This window comes from Salmo salar, chromosome ssa06 (assembly GCF_905237065.1).
Source record: "Salmo salar chromosome ssa06, Ssal_v3.1, whole genome shotgun sequence".
NCBI classification, from domain to species: domain Eukaryota; kingdom Metazoa; phylum Chordata; class Actinopteri; order Salmoniformes; family Salmonidae; genus Salmo; species Salmo salar.
Window position 1 is genome coordinate 81,494,974 of NC_059447.1, and position 6,136 is coordinate 81,501,109.

Sequence of the window (6,136 nt, forward strand, 5' to 3'; positions counted from 1 at the left end):
ATCAAATCCGCGAGCTGTCAAGGTACAAATCTGTCGTTCTGCCCCTGAACAAGGCAGTTAACCCACTGTTCCTAGGCCGTCAATGAAAATAACAATGTGTTCTTAACTGACTTGCCTAGTTAAAAAAATAACCAAAGTTGTTGGATTATTTATGACTTAAAAACGTACTGTAACTACATGGATGGATACTGGCGTGAGCGTAGCAGAACAGCGAATATGAGCACCCTTTGAACTGGATATGCATCAAGTTATTTCAGCACCATGGACAGCTCCTACGTTGGGAGAATGGTGCGCTGAGGTGTTTCCATCCTTTACACCTCTCTCTCGCATTCTACATGAACACACTACACAGAACAATGGACTTTCATTAAAAAGATTATCAGACTTCAGAATACCTTAAATCCAAATGTCCAGTGAGTCAACTAAGCTTGCATAATGCCAATCACATTGGGAAAGTACACATAATGACTGGGGGTGGATATGATGGTGATGATGACGATGATGATGGGCATGATGATGGTGGTGGTGGTGATGATGATGATGAGAAGAAAATAGATTCCTTGTGGTCAAAGTGCAATGTTCTGCCCAGCAGGTGTGTCTATCAATGTATGATTTATTCAACTCAGCTCAATAATGTTTGACTGAATTTGTGGTGATCAAAAATAACCTCTGAATTTCAGACAAAGCTATACCGTTATGATAAATAATTCCAAGAGGTGTACACTTACCTGAGATTATTGTGCAGTGATGGAATGTACTTAAGTAAAAAAAAATACTTTAAAGTACTACTTAAGTAGTTTTTTGGGGTATCTGTACTTTACTTTACTATTTATATTTTTGCCAACTTTTACTTTTAATTCACTACATTCCTAAAGAAAATAATGTACTTTTTACTCCATACATTTTCCTTGACACGTAAAAGTACTCATCAACACTAAACAGAGAACATCTCTGGTCATCCCTACTGCCTCTGATCTGGTGGACTCACTAAACAGAGAACATCTCTGGTCATCCCTACTGCCTCTGATCTGGAGGACTCACTAAACAGAGAACATCTCTGGTCATCCCTACTGCCTCTGATCTGGTGGACTCACTAAACAGAGAACATCTCTGGTCATCCCTACTGCCTCTGATCTGGTGGACTCACTAAACAGAGAACATCTCTGGTCATCCCTACTGCCTCTGATCTGGAGGACTCACTAAACAGAGAACATCTCTGGTCATCCCTACTGCCTCTGATCTGGTGGACTCACTAAACAGAGAACATCTCTGGTCATCCCTACTGCCTCTGATCTGGTGGACTCACTAAACACAAATGCTTCGTTTGTTAATTATGTTGGAGTGTGCCCCCGGCTATCCGTAAATAAATAAATAAAAATAAAATGGTGCCGTCTGGTTTGCTTAATTAATATGGAATTTTAAATTATTTATACTTTCACTTTTCATACTCAAGTATATTTAAAACCCAATAATTTGTTATTTTTACTCAAGTAGTATTTTACTGGGTGACTTTCACTTTTACTTGAGTCATTTTCTATTAAGGTATCTTTACTTTTACTCAAGTATGACAATTGAGTACTTTTCCCACCACTGTTAATGTGTCATGATTCATGGATTACATTCTCATGAAGTCCAGTTCTGATTTACTTCCATGACTGTACTGATCATACATCTGCAGTAAGATGCTTTTGTTTTGTCCTGTAGAGTTGTAGTCATGTTCATTGGCTGACATTGAGAGGTGGTGTTGTTGATTGATGACAATCTTTGGGAATGCTCTCAGAAAGAGAGTGCAGGAACCATCTCCAAGTCCATGCCATAACAATGTCTTCCAGTGGGAGAGGAGAGCAGGTGAGCATGCCATCTTCTGGCCATCCTGAGAGATACACAATAGAATGGTCTGAATGTGAATGACGGTCTCCCTCCAAGAGTTATGCCAACGAGAACTGACCAAGATAAAGTATGAAACCAATATGGACACATACAGGGGCGGAAATCCCGGGGGGGACGGGGGGGACACGACCCCCCCATCCTGGCAAAAATATGATTTGTCCCCCCCGATATATCACTGAAACATAACTATGTAATTTAAATAATATTAATAATACGCAATGAAAGCAATTGTGCTGATTATAGACACTTAATAGCGCGTTTTTAAGTTTCAAAAGATTGCGACCCCCCTGCCCTTTGCCTCACAATGGTTTGATCCACTGCCAGTTCCTTAGTTTGCACGTAACTGCCGTGAGGTTCATCCAGTCAATCGCGCACACACACACACTAGCTGAATATGCAGAGCTAGCGCGCAAATATTAACTATTAAGCTAGCTAGTACCTATTCCATTTATGTGGCGTCGTCAAAGATGGAATCAGCATGCAGATGATGTAAGTTAGTGCTTCAAAGTCCCTGTGATAAGGTTAGTGATAAACTGAAGTCCAAACTGAACAGAACTACACTCTCTTCTACCATTGTCTTAAATATATTTAATGGTCTCGTTGCAAAAGCTAAATTGTTGCAAGGGAACTTTTATTTATTTATTTTATTTCACCTTTATTTAACCCGGGTAGCAAATATTATAGCAAACACCACTGAAACTGAATTGGTGCTCGCTAGCTTTGCAAATTCAGCTATTGTTGGAAGCCAGCCAATATGAAACAAACTATTAAAATTACAAAAGGTTGCAGCATATGTTGTGTAAATGGTGAACTCATACAGCTGTCAACTCTTGTCATTTTAATCCGTTTCACATTTGCTAGCTACCTTTTAGATCGAAGCCCAAATAGAATGATTGAAGATGATAGAAGCCCATCTCCTACTGTAAATAACCTACACACTGTGTGTGTAGCCAGCCAGCCAGGTAGAAAAATGGCAGAAAAATAAAAGACGGACATCAGAGCATTTTTCAATACACTAAAACGCATAGTAAGAACCCTAGTAGCCTAATATCTCAAAGACTAGTTGATAAAATGTTCATAAGAAAGAAATGAAATTCTAATGGAAATGTTTCACAATGATGTCATTAGGCAGAGCAGGCAACAGACGGCACACAGACAGCAGAGTTGGGGACAGATATGCAGGGACAGACTGGCAGAGACAGGGAGTCTCAGGTAAGTTTGTTGAGTCTTTGTTTGGCAACATTATGAAAGGTTCTCAATTTTTTTGACATGTAAAATAGGAACATAATTGGAAAATGCCATGGATACCCCCACTCTCAACTTAAACTGGTGACTGAACTAAGATTTGTTAAAGGCAATGGTAATGCTGTTGTGATTAGTTGTGTAGTTTTGGGTACCGGTAGTTAGGAGTACGGCAAACACCTTATTTCTTTGGTTCCTCAATATACATTTACCGTATTACAATGTAGGCTATGTGTTACAGCACTACTTTTGGTGTCCCCCTCAGGAATTGCTCTTGAGAAAATTTCATGTAATTGTCCCCTCCAAAGTGGATATCAGATTTTCGCCCCTGGACACATGCCGTAGTATAGATTGATGCATAATCAGCGTAATGTGGAGTATTTGAGAATAGGAAAAAGTTGAGCTCACACACACCACTATTAAGATTGTTCTATACATCAGTTGGGGTCTCTATAAGCTTCAATATAAGGTCCTAAACGTAGCATGAAGTATAGTCAAACTTTTTGCCTTGGGGTAAGTTAAGCATATGGTTGAGCTAATGGCAAGTTAAGCAAGTGTTTTCTTCCCAGGCGTAATGTAACTCATTATCGATGGGATACAAGGTCACTACAGGGTCACGCCTATATTACAAATACAAAGTGTTTGTTCGGTGTTAAGTCTGTGTTAAAATATGTTTCAAATGTTGAAAAGACTGTTTGAGAAATAAAGATAGACATGGTTTTAAAAAGGTAGTGGTAATATTTCATTAAGTAGGCAGCTTAGCTTACTCTGTTCCATGGCTCAATTTACCACATACCCAGGGGAAGTTGTGCCAAGAGACCAATTTTTTTGGACAAGCTATGTTTTCAAAACTGTTATGTTTACATGAATTCTGATTATTTACAGGAATACACAACATCCTGAAATAAACTCAGCAAAATAAGAAACGTCCACTCACTGTCAACTGTGTTTATTTTCAGCAAACTTAACATGTGTAAATATTTGTATAAACATAACAAGATTCAACAACTGAGACATAAACTGAACAAGTTCCACAGACATGTGACGAACAGAAATTGAATAATGTGTCCCTGAAAAAGGGGGGGGGGTAAAAATCAAAAGCAACAGTCAGTATCTGGTGTGGCCACCAGCTGCATTAAGTACTGCAGTGCATCTCCTCCTCATGGACTGCACCAGATTTGCCAGTTCTTGCTCTGAGATGTTACCCCACTCTTCCACCATGGCACCTGCAAGTTCCCTGGATATTTCTGGGGGGAACGGCCCTAGCCCTCACCCTCCGATCCAACAGGTCCCAGACGTGCTCAATGGGATTGAGATCCGGGCTCTTCGCTGGCCATGGCAGAACACTGACATTCCTGTCTTGCAGGAAATCACGCACAGAACGAGCAGTATGGCTGGTGGCATTGTCATGCTGGAGTGTCATGTCAGGATGAGCCTGCAGGAAGGGTACCACATGAGGGAGGAGGATGTATTCCCTGTAATGCACAGCGTTGAGATTGCCTGCAATGACAACAAGCTCAGTCCGATGATGCTGTGACACACCGCCCCAGACTATGACAGACCCTCCACCTCCAAATCGATCCCGCTCCAGAGTATAGGCCTCAGTGTAACGCTCATTCCTTCAACAATAAACGCAAATCCTATCTGGTCCAGCGATGGTGGGTTTGTGCCCATAGGCGACGTTGTTGCCGGTGATGTCTGGTGAGGACCTGCCTTACAACAGGCCTACAAGCCCTCAGTCCAGCCTCTCTCAGCCTATTGCAGACAGTCTGAAAACTGATGGAGGGATTGTGCGTTCCTGGTGTAACTCGGGCAGTTGTTGTTAACATCCTGTACCTGTCCCGCAGGTGTGATGTTCGGATGTACCGATCCTGTGCAGGTGTTGTTACACGTGGTCTGCCACTGCGAGGACAATCAGCTGTCCATCCTGTCTCCCTGTAGCTCTGTCTTAGGCGTCTCGCAGTACGGACATTGCAATTTATTGCCCTGGCCACATCTGCAGTCCTCATGCCTCCTTGCAGCATGCCTAAGGCACGTTCACGCAGATGAGCAGGGACCCTGGGCATCTTTCTTTTGGTGTTTTTCAGAGTCAGTAGAATGGCCTCTTTAGTGTCCTAAGTTTTCATAACTGTGACCTTATATTACTACTGTCTGTAAGCTGTTAGTGTCTTAACGACCGTTCCACAGGTGCATGTTCATTAATTGTTCATGGTTCATTGAACCAGCATGGGAAACAGTGGTTAAACCCTTTACAATGAAGATCTGTGAAGTTATTTGGATTTTCATGAATTATCTTTGAAAAACAGGGTCCTGAAAAAGAGACGTTTCTTTTTTGCTGAGTTTATACGTAGATATCTTTGTTAGAAGTATACTATATTTCCCTTGATGGAGTGATGCTGAATGTCAAAAATTGATAAACTTACCCCACTGTCCCCAATTTGTCAAATAATTTCTACATTGAACCCAGTTCAAATTCACACTCAGCAATGCACTTATCAACCGTTCATGTTGTGGAAAGCAGCAATTAAAATATTACACCCTTTGAACAAGACTCTGACACAAAAAGACAATCCTCACAGTCCCAACTCTATGTTATTATCTTGTAGATCATTTACGCTCATTCAAACAGACCCAACATGGCAGGACAGTGACACTGTGCTCCCCATTTACCTAATTCGGACATGTGCCACTGACATGCCCAGTGAGCCAAGCAGCATCTTTTCCCTCCGGCCCTGAAGAGAGACTGGCACTGGGGTTTAAGCATTTGATTGGCTCTCACTGGTGTCAGCAGGGCAACATAATCAGAGTGCCACTTCATTCTGACGCCTGAATAAAGGCAGCAAGCACTGTGAAATGTGAACAAATATGGGTCTGGAGTTGCTAGACTGTAGGAAAACGGCAGCATGTAGGCAGTGGGATTGAGATACCTTCCTAAGAGAAGCATTTCAAACATAGGCACAGACACATGCATACACACATACGACAACATGTACGTACTATACAC